Below are 25431 nucleotides of genomic sequence, written 5' to 3'. Positions count from 1 at the left end.
GTTAGTGTTTACGTTTTCAAAGGTCCAATAATGTTGAGCGTCCCACACGAGGCTCGTCGAGCCTGATTTTCAGAAGTACTGACCCCTCTGCAGTCCTCTTGTTCTTACTACTCCCTGAAAGAGAACATACAGCAAATTAACACCCCTGGACCTGTGCGGCCGGCAGATACCCCCGCAACAATCAGTGCCTATCCTGTCCCCGATGAGCATTTGCTTTGCTTTCCTTTTCCACCAGCTTTGATCAGAGTAAAATCCCCTGTCTGGAAGAAGAGCTGGAGCTGAGTCCCCTGCAAGCGTTGTTCGCTAATCACAGCTCTCCCCAAGGGGAAGACCAAGGCAGGGAAGCAGAGAATAAAAACCAGTGGGTGAGACCCTGCAGAAAAAGTGCAGCCACCAGGAAGTCTGCCTCGACAAGAGTTTCATAGAGCCCTGTCGGAACTGACTGGCTCCAAAATCTGGAACAACCAATCAGAGCTGCTTTTCAACAAGGTAACAAGGATTTGGGGTTAGATGGGTTATGAGTGCAAATAATTCCCATCCCAGCCAGTTAGCATTTCTAGCATGCAGGCTCCACAACATTTTGAAACACTCTTACTTTTCCTTGCATGTCACTCCACTACTCCCCTTCCCATTAGGACTCTTGCCTTATGGCAGCTAGTCTTGTTACTGGCTACCTGAGACTTCAGCATTAACTGCTTCTCCATGGTCTTGCATCTTGTGGAGGTAAAACGCTACCACCAGACTGAGTGAAGTTCCCCAATTTCATAGCATTTTACAATCACTTTGCAGAGGTGTATACATGCAGGGACCTGGAGAGTCACACCCTATGTCTTATCCACTTAGATTGTGAGCTCATCATGTTCAGGGACCATCTCATCATATGTATGTACAGTGCCAAGCACAATGGGTTCCCCGGTGGAGTCTCTGGGTGCTACTGTAATACAAGCGATGAGTAATTTTAATAATCAAAGTGGAATTTGCTCACAAGAACTATGGAATCTGGTCGCGCTACTTGTGACGTCACGTTGGCTTTTCCCCCCTCCATGTTTGTTTTTGAGGTTGACACCATCTGCGATGGCCTTATTGACTGGAACAAGTTCTGCACATACCTGCTGCTCTATTACAAAGAAAGGGACCCCATGAAAGCCAAGAAGGCGATCTTCCTTGGCAGGGAGCCCCTCCTCCGACACTGTGTGCAGAACAAGGTGAGCGGAGAGGGAGGGACATTGGGCGAAGGGGGTGGAGAAGCTGAACTGTAACTGGACAGGCTAGTGGCGTAACTGTTCTCTGGTGCTGCACGTAGTTCGCCAATATTCCTCTCTTCTTCAGCCGCATTTTTCCTTCACAAACAAAACATAAAAGGAATTAAAAACTTTAACTTTACTTTTTTTCCCCCCCAGCTTTATTGCAGTTTTTTTGAGGACATAGGCAGACGGCGGTTGGCAGAGTTTTCTGTCTAGCTGGAATTGTCTTCAGGGCAGCTTTTCTTTTTGAATTTCTAATAAAAATAAAATAAAGAATTCCAGATTTGTTCCATTGACATGACAATAAAACAATTTTGGCCAGGCACTTAAATCTAGGGAGAGGTCACTTTATCAAATAAAGGGGCAGGGTCATAATTTGCCTATTTCAGGATCAGTTGGGTTGAGCATTTCTCTTCAAATTTGAAGGTGTGCGGTTAGATTCTAGCCTTGTTTATAGCCACCATTGAACATAATGTGAAATGGAGAAGAGAGTGAGATCTGACCACTGGAGCAATATTTGTCTTGGTTTTTCAGCTGGCACCAACTACCAGAATATTGGCCATCTCTTCTCCACCGCCACTCTGGTTTGTAAGTGTCAGCAAAGGAGGAGTTCTTACTACCTGGGACAGCGCTCTGCATATTCAGAAAATGTATGAGGTAAAGAGATTATTAACAGCCTGGGGGTTAATGGAGTGACAGCTGAACACTTGGGAGTAATTTAGCATCCAGATTTCACTCCATAAATTGCTATCTCTAGGAGAGTTTAGCTTCTTTGCAATGAGGATTAGCGCTGGCTGGAATTTTACAGAGGAATGTTATCCAATGGAAATTGCAGTTTCCGCAAGAGTCAAATTTTCTGCAAGAAAATTCCAGTATTGCCCCCAAATTTTGATTTTCTATAGGGAAAATGGAAATAAAAGCTTTAGCTCCTTGTCTGACCACCTGGAGGGATGCTGCAGATCTGGAGCTTCTAGGTTCCATGGTAGCTACCTGGCTGCATGACTTCCTGGGCAGCCAGCTCCCTGACTCCCCGAGATAGCCAACCGGAGAGTCAGGCAGCCCAGCCAGCTGCCCTCGGATCTAGGGGTCCTGGAAGTCCATGGGCCCTGCGGAGGAGCCAGAGAGCCTGGGAGCCGTTGTGAAATGAAACACTTTGTTTTTTCCCATAATAGGAAATTCCAAAATTCCTGCGTTTCATTCTGAATCTGAAGCAAATATTTTCCAAAGTGTCAGAATTTCCCTTTTGCAGGAAATTTTGAATTTAAACCCTCCCTAATGAGAATCCAGTACCTACCTTCATAAACCACTTCTTGTGGCTCCTAGTCCTCCTTCCACCTGCCCTGGGGAAAATAAGGGGTTTGCATTGTTGTATATCGTTAGATGCATTGCATCAACTAGCATTATATGTGGTCAGGGTGCCTGTCTGTTCATCTCTTCCTGTCGTCTGTTGGTGACTACTTAGATTGTAAGCTCTTTGGGAGTGTATACGGCACCTAGCACAATAAGGCCCGGGTCCATGACTCCTAATGCTACTGCATACGGATCAATAATAATGCACATGTGTGGGAAGCTAGGATTAGCAGGGTACCTTCATTTTCCAAGCAGTGTGGTCCCGGCACTGGCAGGTGCTGCTGAGAAATTCCTACCAAGTGCTGAGTGCCTTCAGTGGGAGATGAAAAATACGCAGCTCCTTGCAGAATCCAGGCACATTAACTTCATCTGGGAATGACTGTTTTATGCTGAAGGTGGCACCAGTGCATTTCTTCTGAGAGAGCTTCCAGTCATTTGAGTTCTCCTTTGCTGCTTGTTTTCTAACAGATTGCAGCAGATCCCAAAGGCTCTCAAGCAGTAAAAAGAAGATGCTGCGAACATGGCAAATGTCCACAAAATCGCAGTAGCCACCACCTGCAGGGATATATTCACTTTTCTGATGTGTCCACGGCAAACCTTTTTGAAGAGTTTCATGTATTTGGTACAAGTTAGGGTTTTACTAATAGGAGGGGCCCCTGTTCATGTTCCCAGATTCAATTCTGAGGTTTGGGTACAGTCTAAATCAGGCTTCTGATTTCCAGCATTGCTTCCTGGGGAGAAAACACCAGGCTGTTCACACAGAAATCTGGGTATTTTGGAGAGCACCAAATCAAATAAAAGTGCAGTCTCTGAGGTCTCTGTTCTTGTTCTCTCCTGCTGCTTAACCAAGTTGGCCAAAGGCAGGTAGCTAACGCCATGCAGTTTGGGAATGGTGCAGCAGATGGGGAGCTGGAGTTTCAGAACCAGACCCCAACACTCACTAGTAGGTCAGATGTGGAGGGGATGGATTCCTATAGATGTATAGGTATCAAAGCTTTAATTAAAGGCTGGAAGTATCACCCTTACTGAAGTCAGTGGACAAAATTCTGTTCACACTGGTACTGGCATAAATCCAGATTGGCTCCATTGGGTGCAGTGAGGTCAAACTGAATTTACACTAGTGAAAGCAGCTTGTGGCCCATGGGATTACCTGAGAGATAAATCAGCAGAACGTGGTTTTGGTCAGATCCTCACCTGGCATTAGTTAGCATAGCTTCACTGAGATCAACGAGCTATTCCAATTTGACATCATGTGAGGAGCGGGCCCTTTATGTGTAGTGGATCTGACTCTACGTTGTTTTGCAGCTTGTGCGGCTAGTGGAAGTGATGTGCTTCCATTCTCACCTGGTAGCAATTACCTCCTGCAATGGAGAAACAGGCCCAATGAACCTTATTTAAATAAATCAGAGGGGTAGCCATGTTGGTATGGGTCTGTAAAAAGCAACAACGAGTCTCGTGGCATCTTATAGACTAACAGACGTATTAGAGCGTGAGCTTTCATGGGTGAATACCCACTTCATCAGATGCATGTAAATATCCACGAAGTGGGTATTCACCCATGAAAGCTTATGCTTCAATATGTCTGTTAGTCTTTAAAGTGCCACAAGACTCTGTTGCTTTTTATTTAAATAAATGACAGTACAGCAACTGCTGGAGGTGAGTGAATGCAAGAAGTGATTAGAGACAGGCCGAGCTGCTAAATTCAGATTCATATCTGAATTTCACAGCACTTCAGTGAGTATTTGTGCCCAGAGTTTTGGTTCATGTCTGTCTCTAGTGATGATTCTGTAGATGGTTATAAGAGTGTGTAGGAGATCATAAAAATAGATATAGGTAGTGGAAACTAGACATCATTCTGGCCTCAATATTTTCAAGCATACCCAAGGAATTTACACTGTTCCCTGCCATTAACAGTGATGAGTTCTATGCATGTCTGTCCCCTCCCACTGCTTTGAGAGAATAGGATCCCTTTCTATGAATCACATGGAAAATGGATATTGAGGAAGTGGCATAGAAAAAAAAATATGAATAATTCTAATACTCCATTTCTCTTTCTATCCCTCCAGCTCTGAAAAATGTTCCAACATCATTGTACTACTGGTATAATGCAAAGGTACAGTGGCACAGCATTTCGTGTTCCCAATATGTGCTCATAAAGTTACCTGTAACCTTTATTGTTTATCCCCAACAAATAAAAGTGTTTATGCCCATTTGTGCCAAGCTATAACTCTTTGAGGTAAGGTCACAATTTAGGATTGTCTTATATTTCAGACACAAGAACCCATCCTGACTCAGGTCACAAAGATTGTTTGCTACCATTCTCTTGTGAGTGACTAAGAAGCCAGTCAGGATTCATGGCTTTTCAAGGAAAAGTTAATTATTACTTGAAGGAATAACAAGGGTGCTCTCAGATTGGAAACTAGGATTTATTTAGGAAGCTTTTCTAGCTCTAATCTACTTGGGAACAGAGGATTTGCAGAGCAGATAAGAACCTTCCCCATCAAATTCAATCTCCTTCTTGTAGCAGAGGTGGGCACCTGATGTTTCAGGGAAAGGCAAACCTGCCCCATTTCACCAATTGTGTACTTAGCCAGTTGTGCAGTGGGGTTTGTAGGGAGACATACAGTGTTGTATAGAAGGGTAACAGAATCAATGTGTTTATAAAGGGAACAGAACCAATACTGCTTGTACAGGAGATAAAGATGGTTCCAATTCATACCCTGTGTCAGGACGTTTGATTGCTATCAGCTGTCTGTGCTGGATGGGGCAAATCTTGCTTCTCTGCAGTGTGTGAGGTCCGGATCTTGACACAGTAACCTAAAGTTGTGCTGCTACCTTAGTCCAGGGTCAGGATTTGGGGAGAGGGCACAAGTAGGAACCTACTATAGTGCTCTTGGGGGGAAGGGGCACACTGTGTGGCCACATATGGTGAGTTTGGGGCATGGCACAGGTGTGTTTGGGATGGATCCAGGAGGTGGATGCACAGGCAGCTTGAGAGGTGCTGTATCAGAGCTCCCTGCAGAGTTCCCCGAGACACACACAGCACCCTACTAGAGCCATGGGTCGATTCCCTGGCTTTGGGCCAAGGGAATGTAGCAGGGTTTTCAGCAGTGACTCAAGCACAATTACATACATTGTATGTTTAATCAGCTGTTAACCATGCAAAGATAGAGCATAAAGGGAACATCATCAGCTTCCTGCGCCCCCCAGGCAAATCCCAGCTCCTCCCTCCTCCTCTGTGTTTTTGTTTCCCTTCCAGTCCTTAGGGAGTCGCTCCTTGCTGCTCTGGGGAGATCACAATGGTGGGGTTCACCTGCTCTGGCTGCTGCACCCTCATTTGGGCGTCTTTGAAAAGCCCTTCACAGATCAGTCGGGGCCACAAAGGATCTTCCTGCAGGTGGGGGCAGAAAGGCGTCTTCCAGAATACTGCTAACCTTCTAATGGTGCTAAGCAGCCCTCCTTTGTTACTGCTCGTCCTGGCCTCCTTTCAGAGGCCCTAGAAAACAGAACCTAGGCTGGGAAAGATGGTCCAGTTTAGGTCAGGTTTAGCTACCACAGCCCAGTAGATGCCACCATCTTCTCCCCATCAGCCCAGCTACGTCAGGCAAGAAGTCACAAACTTTCACCTCATGCTGTCCCGTTCTCTTTATCTGGAAGAATCCCAGTTTAGAGCAGTTAGCTGATAGCGACATGTACGGAGCACAGGCTTTATAGCCGCTGTGGGGTACCAAATGCTTCCCCTTCTCCCCAGGCTCTCCCTCTAGGTCCAGAAAGGACTGGACCAAGCATTATTCTAATGCAGGGCTTCACTAGTACCACTGACTTATATCCCAGGTGATACAGGGATTGGGACTTAACCTGCACAGCCGACACAATTCTGGGTACTGTCTCGATCAGCCCTCAAGTCTACCAGGTTGTTTTTAACTCCTCTACTAATGACCTTCCCCCCTCCACCCCCCACACACACACACCATTGTTCTCAGATTGGCTCAGCTCTCAGATGATGACTAAGCCAAACACTGTAGAAATTTCACCACTTCAGGTCAAGACAAACCTTAAGTCCCAACTGAGCCAGGAGCCAAGCCCAGCTGTCCTCAGCCAGACAGAGAAGTCATCCTGTAGCAGGATGTTTGTGGGCAGGATGAGGAGGATAAACAGGGAATCTTCTCAGTTAAGCAGGCTTCCCAAGGGCCCTCTAAACCCCCGGGCCTCATTGAACGCTCAGCGTTAATCTCACATATCAACTTCTACAAATAATGGAAGGATGGGGGAATTCAGTGCTTGTGAAATATTCATTTCTACAGAGGTGGGCAGGAGTTGCTACAACAAGTTCTTTTTAAAAAAGAAAAAAGAAAATGTTTCCCTTCGAAATGAGAGAGCTGCCCAAGGTAAATTCACATATAGTCAAAGGAAATAGCCTTGGATGCTGCTCTGGGCTGAGATAAAAGGTCAAGGCTGCAAGAGTCCACAAAGCAGCAGCATTCAGACTGTAAAACACCTTCACCGCCCTAGGTTCATATCAAAGAATTTGAGGCTGTAGTAGCTTCCCAAGCATGTGAGCAGAGTTTCTTGCTGCTGTTCTCGGTTATAAATAGAAACATAGTGGGTTATTTTTAGAGCTTGGTGAGTGGGGGTGGAGGGAACTAGAGAAATCCTTGCAAAGAAACTGTTTTCAAGTTGAGGCAAACATCACGGGTTTGTGTCTGGGGGACAAGAATGTAACAGCTGTGCATTGCTATTCAGAATTGTACCAAACCAACCCCTTAATGCCCTAAGCTGGGGGATATTTGGTTCTGAATTGTGCATCTCAGGCTCAATTTTAATCCCATCATCAAGTCTTTAGTCACACTGCCAGGGGACAAAATAGTCTGCTGGGTTGGCATGGCATCATAAACATCATTGCATTAAGCCCAGGGTTCACCAAACTTCACTGCTAAAACCCCACATCTCTTGGTATTCCAGCCCCTCTATGCTTCTCCCTCTCTGTGTGCATGCTACCTCCATTTGTATTATGATGGGTGATTGGCAGGTGAACCAGCCTTGTGACATTTCTGTCCCTTGTTTTCCCCTAGGAAATTAAAGAGCACAGTAAGCTCCTACAATACAAACCATCCCAGAGGTGCACAAGGAAGCTGTTTCCCAAAATCCAGTATGTAGCAGAGGGAGAACTCATCATCACATCCTCAGGCAGTCCCCAGACCTCTGTGGTGATCATGGATGTTCTCAGAAAGAGAAAAGTTTACACCTGGAAAATCAAGAAGGTAGCCCCACTCCCCGCCCTCTGGCCAATGTTTTTACTCCAGCATCAGGCAAAAGGAACACAGTCATGTCTACTTCATAACATTATATTCCTGTTTTTACACTCACCAGAGTTTATCACTCTTCTTATTTCTTTCAGGTACTTATCTGCCCCCCCTTTATCCTAGTATCTGAGCACCTCACAATCTTTAACATATTTATCCTCACAACACCCCTGTGAGGTAGGTCAGGGCTATTAACTCCAATGTACAGATGGGGAACTGAGGTACAGAAAGACTAAGGCCTAGATCCACAAAGGAACATGGAGTTGCAAGGAAAGCGGGATTGGAGCAGAGGGGCTGGACCCTATGTCTCCCACTGCCCATGTTGGTGCCTGACCCACCAGGCTACAAAGTCATTTCCACTATCTCTTTCTGGCCCACTCACTTTAATTATTTGTCCACAGTGGAACAGCTTCAACAGGAGAGTCTGAAGGAGATACATGTCAAAATAGCCCGTAGCTCAGTGGCTGGAGCATGTTTCTGAGAGAGGTGAGAAATCCTGGTTCAATTCCTTTCTCCCTCTCAAGCAGAGGGGTGAATTGAACCTGGGTCTCCCGCATCCTAGATGAGTGCTTTAACCACTGGGATAAAACTTAGAAGAGGGACGCCACTAACCCCACCAGAGTTTGAAAGGGACCCAATCCACTAGCATGCTCAGAGGTGACCTACCGGATTGGGCCCCATGAAATAGGCGAGCAAATGCCCCGGTTCATGGATCACTCTGGGATTTAGGCAGGAAATCGGCGTTTATATGCCTAGAGTGAGGCAGCAGTGTGCATGCTCTGAGTCAGAAACACAGGAGCCAAGGAAACCTTTACCCAAAAACCATAGGTGCCAAGTGACTTTAGACACCTGCAGGGGTCAGCAGGAGTTGTGTGGATCACACTGGAGCCAGGCAACTTTGTAGATCCCACCCAAGGCCACACAGGAAGTCTATGACAGAACAGGGGATTGAATCTGGGTCTCTCCAGCCCCTCGCTAGTATCCTCACCACAGGATCCTCCTTCCTTTCTACAGGGTTGCAAATTAGTCAGTCTTTTCCTGTTCTTTTTCACTAGGCAAAAGACATGTATTCTCTCTGCGTTTACTCCCAGAGGGGAATAGGGTGACCAGATGTCCCGATTTTATAGAGACAGTCCCAATATTTGGGGCTTTGTCTTATGTAGGTGCCAATTACCCCCCACCCTCTGTCCCAATTTTTCACCCTTGCTCTCTGGTCACTCTAGGGGGGGAACGAGGAGGCGAGAAGTCCCAGGCGGATTCCCCTGCTCCCAGCAGGGAATGGGAAGCAGGGGGGTAGGAGGAGCAGCCTGCCAGGTGCCCAGGAGCCTGACCGGGCTGTCAGCACACACTGTCCCTTTTAAGTAAGTGAAAGCGCAGCTGGTGAGCACGTGCAAGGAAGGCAGTGTGGACGTGCATCACCACGATAATTACTGCGGTGGTTATAAGTCAACCTAATATACGTCAACCCTAAGTCTTTGTGGGATATTCCCTAAAGATGCAGATAGGCATCTAGTTGGATTTTCAAAAGCACCTAAGCGGGTTTAGGTGCCTAACTTGCTCCCATTGATTTCAATGGGAGTTATGCTGTTTTAATTCATATGAAAAAAAATAGCAATTATATTTTACTAGCTAACATTTCTATTTTTACAATAAAAGCAAGAGCATAGATAGACTCCGCAAAGCTTAATGAAATTCAGGAAAAATAGAATTTGAAACCAAATCTTTGGAAGCATCTAAATTAGTTCCCTTCAGTTCATTGTGGTTTTGCAATTGGGTAGTTAAACAAAACTTAGCAGCGCTGAAATCAAAACAGACCTTTTCCGCTCCCTGGTCTACAATCACAGAAAAATGTAGGCATGGAAAGAAAGAATTGGAGCCCTCCCATCCGGACAGAAATTCTAATTGCAAAGTGCAAAGGTTTCCTCTGTGTGTCTGAGTAGATTCTGCAAGACGAGGGGGAAAGTGCATTTTTTTAGTCATAATAGTTAAGAGCGTCTTTGTGACCGTAAATTATTCTCAGAACACTTTCTTTATCAATCCGGGATACAAAAGTAACGACGTCTGATATCTGACTCACAAAGCTGAAGTATGAAAAGGGGAAAGAAACCCACTATTCCTGAGAGCTTGTCTACAAAGTGCAGTGATGTGCTGTACAGGGGTGTGATTTCTAAAGTACACTCACAGGCTGCATGTTAATTGATCCTGGTAGACTCTGCTGGTGTGCACTAAAGGTTCCCTAGTGTGTTTTAACATTGTCCTGAGGCCAGATCTACAGAATTACTTTGCTATAACTATGTCCTTCAGGAGTGTGAAAAATCCACACCACTGAGCAGCATATTTACACTGACCTAACCATCACCCAGCACCACCCTGCCCCCATGTAGACAGCTCTGTGTTGGCGGGAGAACTTCTCCTGCTGGCATAGCTGCCATCTCTCAGGGAGATGGATTAACTACATCAATGGGAGAGCTCTCTCCCATTAGCATAGAGCGTCCTCACCTAAGCACTACAGCTGAGCCGATGCAGAGTTTTAAGTGTAGATGATCCCTGAGTCTTTTCCTAGTTGGGCCTCTCTGCCCTGCACAGCCTCATTCCACAGACACTCTGCATAGACTGTACAAACATTTTCAAAGAACTTCTTGGGTTTTTTTCCTATTTTTTCTAGGGGGTAAAATGCTTCGACTACTGCAAATCCCTGAATCTGTTGGTTACCGGAGGGGTGGATCAGGCTGTGCAGCTCTGGAACCGATATGTCACTAGCTGGCCAGTTACTACCTTTCAGGGACATCGTACTGCCATTCTGGCAGTTGCCATCTATGAGCCCCGAGGATACGTATTCAGCTATTCCAAGGACTCGGTTTGTCAGATTTGTGCTAGGCTTTAGCCAGCACTCCTCCTTTAATAGTAATGTTCACTCCTCCTTCTCTTGTGCAATATGCACCATGCCAGAGGGACATTTGATATGTTACTGAATCAGTGTTTGGGTAGAAGACCTCCAAAGAGTATTGAGGTGTTGCAGCAGGTGGTGTGGGGATTCAGTAGGGGGCGCACTTCCATCTGAATCATGACTGTCAAAAGCCTGACTCAGCACAAAGTTAATGGCATTGCCAGAGAGGCCAGCTTTTGAGTGGGTTGTAAAACAAAGGCACTCCCATCCATTTTGTGGTCCTGAGAGATTCTAAGACACTTTTCATAACAGGCATTTTGACACCAGTGCTCCTGTCGCATTTCAACTCATTCTGCCTCCCAAAATTCCTCCAGCAGTTTCAATTGGATACTGAAGTGTACTGCTCCAGTATACCATTCTTTATTTCCTGTGCTACAAAGCTGCCAGGTTTCACTCCATAGGTGGATAAAGCAATTTCCATATATTCCTCACCTACCTTATCAGGGCATTGTGAGGCTTCATTAACTAATCGTTCTTTGTAAAGTGATTTGAGATCCTGGGCTGAAAGACATGATGGGCATTCACAGTATTCTGATGCCAGTGCCGAAGCCTATGGAAAGCCTACGTGTAGCTTTGGGCAAGGAATGAATGTGCAGCTGTTTTTGAGGCAATAGATGTTTCTTTTATTGCCTCTTGCCTTTTGAAGAGGTTATTACAGTATTTAGATTTTTTTTTTTTTAGAGTTTTCCAGGTAATTAAAAGAGGGAGAGAAATTTCTCAGCAATTATAGCAATTAATAATTTTCAGCCAAATAAGTGCTTAAAAATTACATGCGCCTTCCCTGCAGGTTGGTAGTTGGACTAGATAAAAGTAAATATGATTATATTCTGCCATTTCCCTAAGAATCAGTGCTAGCAAGAAAGTCCTTTTTTAGTGGTAAGTGTATGGGACTATGAAATAGAGCTTGTAATACTTGTCTCCCCTTCTAAAGGCATCATGCGGATAAAAACATTAATCCAGCATTAGAGCTGTTAGACATTTTTCAGCCTAATTGTCTTTTTAATGTAAATTCAGTGACTCTGAAACATTTTGCGACATGGTGCTGGTTTCATGGACTTGCTTGTTTTGAAAAAAAAATCAGAAAAAAATTAAAATGCTTCACTTTGACATTTTCAAAATGAAACGTTTTAATGTTTTGGGTTTGAAATACCTTTGTGTTTCAAAATGCTTTTTCATTTTGTTTTTAAAAAAATCCCCAAATATTTTTAAATGATCATAAGACAAACAAAATGTCAAAAAGTTTTTTTTGACCCAAAATCTTTTTCTTTTTTTTACATTTTGAATTGTTGAAAATTGCAAAATTTTTAGTTTTCAGTTCGACCTGGAACAATTTCTTTTTACTTTTGAAATTACTAGCAAACCAAAAGCCATTCTTCACCCTGCTCTGCTAATGATTATGAAGCACTTTGAAAAGTGTTTGTGCAATATATTGTAACTGGTTTCACTTCAGCAATGCCCTTAACTCTGCCAGAAAATGGTGTGTGAAAGGAAGTACATAAGGTGATGAGCTAAGACATCACAAAGCATGAGCACGTCACTCCATGGTAAATAGAGAAGATCTTCCTGAGCCACAAAATTTGGGAGTATGCAGAGCCACTAGTAGCCTCCTCTAGCAAACATGTAAATAAATCCCAGCTTCTCTCTCTCCCTTTCTCAGGTCCTGAAAGTATGGGATATTTTCTCACAGGTTTGTCTGCAGACACTGGCACTCAAGTTCCCATGTGTCCAGCCAGAACAAACACTAGAACAGGGGGATTTTCCCTTCTTGCTCATCCAGCAGTCTCCCCACCTCCTCTTAGTCTTCTGTGCTGATTACATTGGATTGTTGAAGCTCCCGCATGTCAGGCCTAAGGAAGAAATGCTGGCTACCCGTGATGCACCATTATGTGGTGCTCTGTACAACACCTTCTTCCACCAGGTCAGCACTTCTGATAACGTTATTGATCAGAGCTTTCCGGTCAGGTTGGACTTAAACCAGAACATTTGGATACGAATGCAGAGTTTAAACCCTTTTGTGTGTTTGCATATAAGATACTCGTTTGGCCCACTGTAGAAATGGGGGCAACTGAGAAAATCAGATATAGATTTTGAATAGTTTTGGGGGTGTTTGGATCTGGGAGTTTGGTTCAGACCTATCTCTAGTTTCTATGCTAGATTTGCAAGAGAAACCAGTTTCAGGAAAGTGATTGTAAAAACATCATTATGGACCTCTGTATTTTTTCTCTCCATGTGACTTTCCCAGTCCAGTTTATGAAATTACGAGTAAAAAGCTGGCTTTCCCACTTACCAGAGGCACATGCTCCACCAGCCATTTGAAAATCCAGTTGGGACACATTTTTAGATGTGCTCATGCACCTTTTCACGCTTTCTACTTGTTCTGCACAAATCCTAATGCAAGCACTCAAACTCTGATTTGCACATCCGTAGAAAAGTAAGAGAGTGTGTGTGTGTGTGTATGCGCTGCACATGCATTTATGTCTCTGGGAGTCAGTTAAGAGTCTGCAGGTGCAAAAGGATGTGGGAAAAAGTACACGGGTACTTTTGCAAATCTGATCCATTGCCTCAAGCATCATCGCCAATGACTACAGATCTGCAGTTACAGTGTGCAAGACAGAAAAGAACCCAGCTTCCCCTTTCAAATGCACTAGCCAGAGGGGTGCGGGCAGCCCTGTTGCTACAACAGTGGCTGAGGAGTGTGTGTAACCCACACACCTCCTGGGTATGGTGTTCTGTCCCATCTAGTGACACTGAGACGACTTAGAGAGAGATCAAATGAGTCTGCTCTACAGCCTTAGGTGTCGCTGTAGCAAAGGCTTTTAGCTCATACTGTAGAGCTCATGCATTAAGCTCCAGAGGTCCCCGGTTTGATCCTGCCTGCTGACAACTGGGGTCTGTCAACGTTACACAAGCAGCTCTGGCCACTCCCCAGCCTAATGGGAGGATTCCTTTCCATTAATCCCCACACAGATCTCCACCTTCTCAGGCTGCGTGCTGATCCCAGGATTTTAAAGTGCTCGCTGTGGACTGAATGCTGAAATTCTTATTTGGTTTTCGCTCAGGCAAAGCTCAGTGACTGGGTCTCAGCCTCAATGGCTCCTAGAGAGCTTAGGATAGATTAAATGCCTAAGAATTCTTTAGGACTTTTACCTAAGGGCTTAGTGGTGACCTGGGGCTGCTCCTGCTGGCCACAGGCATTGTCCCAAAGTGGGAAGAAGAGGGGACCAGGCACCAGAGCAGATCCTGTGCACAGATGGGACTAGGCCGCTCACGCTGGAATGGTGCTGCTCTGAAACGCCCATAAGGCAGGGCTGTGCTTTACGGAGACAATAGAGGAATTAGGTGTGGAAGGTGCTTTAATATAGGTCAACACATCCAATCCCTGCACCAGGCAGGGATTCCTCCTCCACCCCATTACCCTCTGGAGAGCTGTATTTGTGATGACCAGACTCTTCAGAGCTTGATTGAGATGTGCTACAAGGTCTCAAATTAAAATGAAACCATATTGAGGGAGTCGCATTCTTCTCCTCCTTGCTCTGAGACCAGCAGAAGAGCAATATGAAGCTCCTCCAGCTCTAGCAATTTCTCCAGTGAGTTGCTATGGAAGGAAAATGCAAGAACTTGGGCTTGCTCTTGTTCTACAATAAAATCTCTCTATTTTATTGCTGGAGAAGCAAAGGGTGGGCTGAAGCAGCTGTGCACCATTCGCCGGTTTCTTTGTCTGTTTCCTCGAACCAGAGCAGGCAGGTGATGGGCTAATGCACTTGTCTCCCGTCCATCCAACCCTTGGTATTAATCACTAAGTGCAAATAAGGCAAAGCAGAGCTCTTCATCCAGGGCAGCCCGTGCACATTAGTCACTTGCTTGTTTTGACTGCGTCCCAAACCAACTGGAAAAGCAGTCAAGGGTTGTGTGCTCTGGAACGAGTGGGGCTGAATCGCTGTCCGAAGCCACAAGAAGAGCTACTTTGTTTCAGAGATGCATTTCTTCTGCAATAAACAGGGAGAACAAGGTTAGAACAGCAAACTCCAGCCGTTAACCCACTCAGAAAACAAGTCCAGGAGCCTTTTAAATCTCCTCCACTGTCACAGAATTCTGAGTTCGTGTTGTGGTTTGGCTTGGGTTGTGTCCTGTCTGGCTCCAGAATCTGTTTCCGTGTCCAATTTTGGGAGCTCGGAGGGGAGGAGAGCAGCTACCAGGAAATGCAGGAAAGGATGGGGAAATCAAGTATATTAAACTCTTTTTAGCCAGGGCTTTTGAATATTAAACCAATACTGAATAAGGACTAACTAATGTATAGTGTAGTACGATAACCACTTCTTGTAGCTTTGCCTTAATCAAAAGTTTCAAAGAGAAATCACATTGGACTCCAGAAAGCACGACTTCGATGACATCTCCAGCACCTCCCAAGCTGAGCTCAGCATTGGGATTTGCAGCTAAGCAGCTTTGACATCTTTACTGTCATGCATGAGGCTAGGCACAAATTGCCATCACTGTATGTGTTTAATTGTCAGCCATTGTACCACACAGATAGTTGTGTGGCGCCCAGCTGCCTTGTTTTGTAAATTCTCTTCCATACCCATCCTCTGCCGCAATCCCTTGCATCTTCTTCCTCTTGTTTTGCTGGTCAGCCTAACTTCTTTCAATTTGTCAAGATTCACTTCTTAATATTCCCCAGCCCCAAAGCTGCCCCTCTTCAGCTCTGTCTTCTGCTCCCTTTGGTCTCCAAATTTCACACCCATTCCAAGCAGTGCTAGTTCCTCACCAGCAGCCTGACACATGCCTGCCCTTGGAAATCTTTCTAAATCACATCAGGATGGAACCAGCCAACACAAGTCTTTTCTGCATGTTTTTGGAATGCTTACCTCTTTCACACTCGGCATTGTCCCATGTTTTACCTCCCCACTACTGATTTTTGTTCTTCAGTAATTGGTCTTTTATGTCCTACAGAATGCCTAGGTCTAGGACATAAACACCAAGCAAGGAGAATTGTTTAGGATGCTCCACAGTAGTATAGCAAGACAAAATCAAATGGAAATGAGCAAAGGAGAATTGACATTGAGATCTATAAAGACTATGGAGTAGTCTTTCAAAGGATGTGATGGACGCGCCTTCTTTTTTCATAGTTTCGTAGATTTTAAGGTTAAAAGGGACCATGTGATCATGTGACCATGTGATCGTCTAGTCAACACAGGCCTTAGGACTTCACTATATTAATTCCTGCTTCAAGTCCAATAGTTGTAGTTGAACTACAGCAGATCTTTAAGAAAAATATCCAATCTTCATTTTAAAATGTCCAGTGATAGAGAATGCACCACACCCCGTGGGAAGCTGTTTCAATGATCAACTATCCTCACTGTTTAAAAATTGCACCATATTTCTACTCTGAATTTGCCTAGCTTCAAATTCCAGACATTATTCTTGTTACACCTTTGTCAGCTAGACTAAAAAACCCTCTATCGTCAAATGTCTTTCATGCAGTTTGCGGTGGTGTTGTAGCCATGTCCATCCAAAGATATTAGAGAGACAAGGTGGGTGAGGTAATATTTTTATTGGCCCAGCATCTGTTGGTGAAAGAGACATGCTTTCGAGCTACCCAGAGCTCTGACCTGAAGAAGGTCTCTCTCTAGCTCCAAAGCGAATCTCTTTCACCAACAGAAGTTGGTCTAATAAAAGACATCACCTCACCCACCTTGGCTCTCTGCTCCCCATGTGCGTATATAAACTGTGCACAAGTCACCCTTTAACTTCTTCTTTGATAAGCTAAACAGACTAAGCTCCTTAACTCTTTCATTAAAGCATGTTTTCCAATCCTTCAATCATTCTCATGGCTCTTCTCTGAACCCTCTTCAAATTTCTCACCATCCTTCAGCATGAAGTCACTTCAAATAAGACTGAACATAGCACTGGAGAGGATATATTGCAGAGAACAATCCTACATCGGCCCTTGTTGATCGCACAAATGTTTATCCTCTGTGATTTCAGTTATTCAGTTCAATGGATCTACATGGATCAGTCTATAGCTGCCTTGAATCAGCCACTGCCTATGTTATAGATGGGTTGAAGTGGGAAAATTGGCTTTTCTGCACAAACTGTTGGACGGATGCACCATCCAGGGAAGGTGCAGTCCTGCTCTGAATGGAGACACTGCTCCCTACCACTCCTCGGGGCTTTCCTTCTTAGCCAAAGGTAAAGCAACTCAAAACCCAGACCATTTCAAACCATGCTCTCTCTGCTGACAGGTGGTGACAGGAGGTGATGATGCCACAGTTGCTGTGTGGGATGTGGAGACGGGGGCCAAACGCCTCCTCATAAACAATGCCCATGGGAAGGAAGAGATTTCATGCATGGCCCTTGACAACTCCCAGCACAGGCTCATTACGGCAGCAAGGAACGGGACCATAAAGGTTTATTCACTGAAACAAAATAGAGCTGCTCTTCTGACAAAATTCCTTTGATCCTTCCTTCATTTCCAGAATACAGAGCTGGGAGCGGGTGATTCCCCCACCTTGCCTGAAGCATAGCCCACACAAGCTGTAGTAGATCAAAATGTAGCCCTTTTTCTGGTGTCTGGCTGTATTCACAAAAACGACTCAGCACAAAATCTCTGAGGTTTGGCTGTTCACAGGGTTCCTCTCCTAGGTCTGCTCAGATCACAGCTGAGGTCCTCTCTCTAGGTTGGGGTGGGCAAATGTTTTGGCCTGAGGGCCACATCGGGTTTCCAAAATTGTATGGAGGGCTGGTTAGGGGAGGCTATGCCTCCTCAAACAGCCAGGCATGCCCCCTGGGACTTCTGCCTCTATTCAACCCCCTGTTCCCTGCCCTCTGACCACCCCGACCTCTATCACATCCCCTGGCGCCTGACCACCACCCCAAACTTCCCAGCCCTCTCTACAACCACCCCTGCCACCTTACTGCGCTGCCTGGAGCACCGGTGGCTGGCGGCACTACAGCCATGCTGCCCAGAGCACAGGACAGGCAGCCACACTGCCCAGCTGGAGCCAGCCACGCCATGGTACAGCACAGAGCACTGGGTCAGGCCGGACTCTGCAGCCCCAGGATCTCGCAGCCCAACCGCCCAGAGTGTTGCATCGGCGGTGCAGTGAGCTGAGGCTGTGGAGAAGGAGGAACAGCAGGGGAGGGGCCGGGTAGGAGGGTCCCACGGGCCATAGTTTGCCCACCTCTGCCCTAGAGTGCCATTCCTACCTTCCTTACCTCCCATCTGCCCCAATGAGTCATCAGAACACACTTTACAGGCTCACCATTTGCTAACAGAGTTGGATTTTCAGTCAGATACTGTCAATTCACTACAATGGCCTTCAATATGGATAGACAGAAAGTACCATGTTGCTTGTACTGTGTATATTAAAAACCTTAATAACAATCATTGCAAAGCTCCGATGACTCTACAGAGTGTGACAATTAGCATGCAGGTCTGTCTCATCTTACATGGGGGTTCCGTTCCGCGGTTAGCGCGTAAAGCGAAAACCGCATATAGTTACAATCACCTGCACTACAAAAACAGTATTTCAATTGTTGTTTTTCTCTCTCTCTTTTTTTTTTGCCAACCGCGTAAAGCTGAAATTGCGCATGTTAAATGCGCATAAGATGAGACAGACCTGTATAGCCCAAGCTGCAACATTCTGCTCTGGAATCAGATAGGAACTTCTCTAAAGTTTTCAGTTGTGATCAGAACCTAGTTTTGGTTCAGCTCACCTTTAGACTGTCTGCTGTCTGAGACAGACACTTCATTTATCATCTTTCATGCATTTCCTTCCCCTTCTGGCAGCAGGCCCCATAGCTGAGGGGCCGGACAAGATAAGGCTAACATTGTGAGTGGATAAAACTAAACATATTTTCTTTTGAGCAGGTCTGGCATATTCAGACTGGCCACCACTTGCACCATCTGGAGGTAGGGGAAGAAGCTGAAGTCACGGGACTTGTAGCGTTGCGGGATCAAACATTGCTCACAGTGGGATGAAATCAGAAAATCGTCCTTCATGATTTCTGCGCACCTGGGGTGCGTAAAGGAGGAGGAATGGAATGGGAATAGCCCCTGTTAAAAAGCAGGGTACTCATTGATTGTGTCTAAATGAACAAGACGGTTCCTTCTGTTATACCCATAGAAGTGACATTGGAGTAAGTGGGTAAAAACCTCATTGAAGTCCGAGGAAATCACAGCCGCTTACATCAATACTGAATTTGCCCCAGTACTTCTTATTAATCAAATTAGTAAAACCTGAGCTTTATTCTGTTCTCCATTGTTTGTAGGCCCTACATGTTACTGCACATCCTCCTTGGAAGGGCGGGCAGCTACACAAAGAGGACATCCTGACTGTGGACTATTGTCCTTCTCTTGGGCTCCTTACTTCCGCCAGCTTCGATGGAGAAATTATCTTGTGGGATGTGGAATCCCAGAGTGTGTATCTCTACCTCAGACAGACTCAGCCCCAAAGGTACATTTTCTTTTAATGACGTATGGTGAGTTATTCATTAGACCAGGGGAAGTAATGTGCTTTGCTTGGGCATTACAGAGTTGCTTCATTTCCAAGTTACACCTTCTTTTTTTCTTTTGACAAACAGCATGAAAAGGAGAGGGCATTTTTATTAGAACCTTGCTGCTTAAGATGTTGGTATCTCATTTCCCTGCAACATGCTGCTTGATTATCTTCCTTATCATGATTAAACTGCTGGGTTTGGGTGGTGGTGTTATTATTATTTATTAAAACATTTAAAAACCAGGTGCTTGACACTAAAGAATCTGCATTGCTCTCTCTACCTGAGATATTCTCAGCATGCTGGGCAAACTGTGAAGGTTTCTCACAAAATGTAAGCACCATCCTAAGCGCTATTAATGTTTGCAAGGTGCTTTGAAGATGACAAGCGGCTATAGCTGTGATGAGTGTTATGACTGCATAGGCCTGCAGGTTTGAACGGTGAAATCTGGGAATGCACATGGGCAGCTGGCATGTTTAAATCCCTTGGAGCAGCTGCTCAGCAGGCTTAGAGTGTCTTAGCACCGCTGACTTCAATGGAGCTATGACCGTTCACACCACCAGAGGATCTGCCCCACTGAGGGGAAATTGGGTCCAATCCTGCACGACATGGAGGTTGACAAGAATTCTGAGAGTAGATAGTTTGCAGGATTGGGTCCATTAAATTTAAGCCAGGCTTTATGGGTTTGGTCTACACTGTATGGTTAAAAGGCACCGTTCATCCATGAGAGTAACAACCTCTCTTACACCCCTCCATTGGCTATACCCAGACCTGAGCAGCACCTGATTGAGAAGAGGTGGGGAATGACTAAAGCCATAGTTCCATCCTCAGTGTAGCAGCTGAGCCAGAGGGGGGCAAGTGTTGCAATTTGCTGCAGATATAGACTGGCACTGTGCTGAGATCAGCAGGATCCAGCCTCAACAGGAAATGCAGAATCTGACCCTCAATAAACACACGGGGCCTGCCTCTCCATGCAGTTACAGCAGTGTGACTTCATCTTCCATTCCTGCCCTGGCTCAGTGTAAAAATCTACCGACGAGCCTCATCCAAAGCTCCCTGACGTCAATGGGAAGACGTGTGTCTGCTTCCATGGGCTTAGGATCAGGCCTGGTGTTTCCTGTGGTGTGGGATAATGAAATATTACTAGGCTGATAGGGACACTGAGGAGAATTACACCCTTTGCAAAGGTTTTGAACAGGAGCCAAATGCAATTCTTCCCCCGGGTTTAGGAATATCAGCCACGTGATATGAAACTCCCCACCACGAGCCACCAGCTGTGGAGACATTTGCCACTGAGCAAAAAATTGCAAACTTCTTTGAAATATATACTAGCTAGATCTCAGTCCTGCCATGAGCTCCCCGTGGACAGGCCTCTGTGATGGAACAGAGTCTCGCTGACTTCAGTCAGGCTCTTCATGGGCACAGCAGTTCACCCACATGTCACTCGTTGCAGGTCCAGGACCTTAGTTCAGATCAACTTTTGATTTCTTGCTCTCAACGCTCTGATGCCTGTAGCTCAAGCTTTGAAGACAATGCTGAGCTTTGTTGGATGTTTAACAACCAATACATACAGACAGTTATTTATTTGAGGTTTCTTCTATAGAAATTGGCATGAATAGTTAAATAAAAACAATTAAATGTGTGGGGGGGGGTTTTAGTTTATGTCTGTTGGGACAGACCCAAACCAGTGGGGTGCAGGAGTCTGGTAGAGGGCGTATATACTGGTCACTGGGTGAGTAGTTTTCTGTTCCCTGAGTGACCAGAGCAGGGGCTGCACTAGAATAATCAGGAACTTGCTAGAACCAATTAAGGCAGACAGGCTGATTAGAACACCTTCAGCCAATCAAGGCAGGCTAATCAGGGCACCTGAGTTTAAAAAGGAGCTCACTCCAGTCAGGCAGGGGAGAGCCAGAGGAGAGGAAGTGCGTGTGAGGAGCTGGGAGCAAGAAGCACAAGGAGCTGAGACTGAGAGGGTGTGCTGCTGGAGGACCAAGGAGTACAAGCGTTATCAGACACCAGGAGGAAGGTCCTGTGGTGAGGATAAAGAAGGTGTTTGGAGGAGGCCTTGGGGAAGTAGCCCAGGGAGGTGTAGCTGTCACACTGCTGTTACAAGAGGCACTATAGACAGCTGCAAATCCATAGGGCCCTGGGTTGGAACCCGGAGTAGAGGGTGGGCCTGGGTTCCCCCCAAACCTCCCAACTCCTGATCAGACACAGGAGGAATTGATCCAGACTGTGGGGGAGATCACTGAGGTGAGCAAATCTGCCAATAAGCACAGGACCCACCAAGGTAGAGGAGGAACTTTGTCACACTGTGTGAAGAAAGCAACCACAGGAAAAGCTTAGTATTCCCAAATGCAGCCTTATTTATAGTTCTGGGCCTTTCCCCTCCTTTCCAGTGGGAATAACCAGCCCTTTTAAAAAAAGTTGAGTGTTTTGACCTGCCAGGTGGACTTTAAAGAAAATAGAGGGTTAGGGATGGTCTGAACATCTTCTTCACTGAATTTTAGGTCACATCCTCCAGTGGATAAACTACTCTTTCTCCAGCATCGATCCCTGGATGGTATTTCAAAAGACAGTGCAATCCTTGTGAGTTCTGATGCCGGGAACCTTCGCTGGTGGAGCGTCCTTGCAGAACAAAGGGAATTTGGTAAGACTTACCTGTGAAAGTCACGGTAACTTCAGCTAAAGCTGATGCTAATTCCTAAAGCTTCTCCCCTTGGTGTAGGTACTCCACCTCCCCGAGAGGCAGTAGCTATGCCAGCGAGAGAAGCCCTCTTGTCAAAAGAGCACTGTCTACACTAGGAGTTTGCTCAGTATAACTGCGTTGCTCAGGGGTTTTGATTTTCCACAACCCGGAGCAACGTAGTTATACCGACCTAAGTTTGTTGTGTACACCAGGGCTGAGGCCAAGTTTACACTGTTCTGCTGTACGATCTCCCACGTAGCCGCTCTGTGCTGAGAGGAGAGCTCTCTCCCGCTGACATAGTGCCGTCCACACCAGTGCATCTGTCGATGTCACTTGTGTCACTGAGGGGTGTGTTTTTTCACATCCTTGAGTGACGTAAGTTATACCGACAAAAGTGCTAGTGTAGACACAACTTAGTGTTAAAGGCCTTGAAGCTGACATTTGACTGTGAAATCTGGATTGTAATTAAACTGATCCGTGTTCATTGGTGTGTGCTGATCTTTAACTGATCTGTTGTTCCAGAAATTCACTCTCAAAAGGATTCTGGCAATATATGCTGTAACCACAATCCTACTGAGAGACAGAAGATGTTATTGAACCAAATCATGATCCCTTTGGAATTAAAAGCACATCCATCAACTTCATTGGAATGAGGATTTGACCCAAAAGAGCCAAACTCTTCCCTAGTCTAACAGCAGGGATGTATCTGATGCTTATTTATTCTCTCTCCTCCCTATCCTGCCAATATTCTAGTTATTGGAACTTCAGATACTGGCACTAAGAACAATTGGAAAATGTATGTTATTTACAAAAACCAAAGTGCTAGCTAGATAGAAAAGCTTCCAAACATGACATGAGAAAAGCTTTAAAAACAGGATATTCAAACCCTTTCTCTTGGGAAATGTATTTTCCCAATGACTAGGGTTGGGTTTTGTTTTGTTTTGTTTTTTTCACTGTCCCACTTCAGTATCCCTGTGGGGTGGAAAAAAACTACAAAACTGAAAACCAAAGAGCAAGCCTTAAGCTAACTCCAGGAAACGTACAAGAAATTACCATGCAGAAAGACCAAGAAGTGCTATTCAATGCCCAGCCACACTCACGAGAACAGATCATTTTAGCTAAGCATCAAAGGGAGCACAGAGTTCATGGGTGGAAATGGCAATCCAGGCAGCAACAATTGTACATGGGGCGCTGTTACTGAAAATGAAACCCACTGCAGCTGAGGAATTCCCATCTGTGCTGGCTACCAGTAACAGTGAGTCAAACAGACACACAGAGGGCAAAATCCTGGCCCCACTGAAGTGAATGGCTAAACTCCCGTTAATTTCAGTAGGATCAGGTTTTGCACAGAGACTCCAAGGATACCCCTACATAACTTCTGAGAGGCATGATTCCTAGGACAGGTAGACATACACATGCTAGTGTTGTATCAAGCAGGCAAGGTACTAACAATCTTCAACAGGACTTCATTTTTACAGTGGAAACCTCTTTACCAAGCTGCTGCTGCACCCTCTGTAACTCTCACTCAGCCTCCTCAACTCTTCCCCCCTCCTTCCTGTTTCCTGTCCTTTCAGACTCCCAACATCCAGTGCTCCCAGTTCTAATAATTACAAGCACATCGAAACACCACAGCTAGCTTTGCTCAATCTAGCACCTAACAGGAGTGTGACTACAGAGGCACAGTGAGCCACTCAGGCTAGCTGCCCAAGGACAGTCCTGCCTAGTCTCCTGGGTACATCCTCAGGCTAAACTCAGCTTCTGCTGTGCGATTTTTAGGCACTATCTCAAGCAGAGCTGGTGCATGTTATGTCCACCTGCCCTGGGAAATGCACCTCCCAGCTGCTGGGTGGACACACACTCAGGCCAATATTTTCTAAAGTAGCCCTTGATTTTGGGTACATCCATGAGACACCTTGCAAGATGCTGAGCTTCCATTCCATGAAACACGTTGAGGTTTCACAATTTGTTTTTGTTCCACATCAGAGCAAAACTGAGAGCTTTCAAAATTTCCCACACAAAAATGAGAGAGAGAGAGAATCCCTAGAATAGCCAACAGCCCAGCAGTTCAGACGCTCACCTGGATCTCCTACATCCCAGGTGTGTGTCCCAACTACATTAGAGAGTCCGTCTGTCTATAGATAACTCCTGCTAGAGCTGTTGCCATTTGTATAAATAACTAAATATTCATTGGGACAAAGAGAGAGAGAATCTATAGCCCAGTGGTTCGGATGCTCACCTGGCATGTTCGAGACCGATCCAAGTCCCTGCTCCAAAGCCATGTGTCTCACATCTCAGGTGAGTATCCCACTGTTTTGGCCATTGTGGAGTGGGTCCCATGCTCTCTGCCAAATGCCAACATGAATAACTGTCCAAAAACACTCCAACATTTCCATTGAATAAAATATTTCTCTCTTTAGGGAAAAACAACAACAAGAATTGTTATTCAGTGTTGTTGGCACAGAGTGGCTGCCAGATTCCAACTCAGAGGTGGCTGCATTTCAGTAGTGGATGACTAATTTTATATATGCAAGCACATTGGTATTCTTCTAGCTAACAGGTGCTTATATAGATATAAGGTATTAAATATAGCATCTGTTTATTATAACAGGTGTGATACAGTGTGAGGAGGCTTGTGCTGCCAGTGTGACTCTAATGGTGCAGAAGAGAGGCCTTTTCCTGTGCTAAAAATAGATGCCGTGTGACAGAGTTAGAAGAGGAACAAAGAATTTTCATCCTCTCTTCAGTTAAGTGCTGCTGAATGGCTACCTAATGAAGCCACTTTCCACAGTGTCAGTGTAATAGGCTGCTCTAAGGACTGTGTTATTTCTCTGTTTCTTTATTTAGCTAAGGGATGTCAGGTCCATTTAGGCCCAAAATTTAGGAGGTTTTTTTTCACACAAAAAATGAAGATCAGTAGAAATGTGGCCGTGGTTTTTAATTCAGTCCGTGAAATTGAATGGGGGCTGTTAGGGAGCATTGCATGTAACATTCCCCAGCAGTCTTTGCAGCCCTAGCATTTTACCTGTACACAAGACCCAAAAAGTGAAGCTAACAGCAATCAGCAGAAAGGTAAGTGAAACTTACTAATCTACTTCACATTTCAAGAATTAAAATCAACAGCATTGTTGCTGATAATGGAAGCAGATTTCAATAACTCTTGCTGTTTTAATCATTTTAAGTGATACTAATAACACAAAGGAGGAACTTTAAAAAAAAAATACGGTAGCATATGCTTTGACCTGATAGAGTTCCTGGAAGGGTTAGGGTAAGATTTTAAAAAATGCCTATGTCCTATTTTCATGTGTGACAGAGGACTTAAGATCTCAATGGGAGTTAGATGCCTAAAATACCTTTGGGGACATGGGCCTTAGGCACTTATTTATTTGTATTACCTTTGTGCCCAGG

General features: G+C 45.2%; 1 pseudogene; it reads left to right on the top strand.

Annotated features, from left to right (window-relative positions):
* Nucleotides 1–387: 387 nt before the first annotated feature.
* LOC127032186 (WD repeat-containing protein 49-like) lies at nt 388–24723 on the top strand (annotated as a pseudogene).
* Nucleotides 24724–25431: the final 708 nt, after the last annotated feature.

Source organism: Gopherus flavomarginatus, chromosome 12, assembly GCF_025201925.1.
Source record: "Gopherus flavomarginatus isolate rGopFla2 chromosome 12, rGopFla2.mat.asm, whole genome shotgun sequence".
In the NCBI taxonomy this organism is placed as follows: domain Eukaryota; kingdom Metazoa; phylum Chordata; order Testudines; family Testudinidae; genus Gopherus; species Gopherus flavomarginatus.
This window is presented reverse-complemented; position numbering and strand designations above follow the sequence as displayed.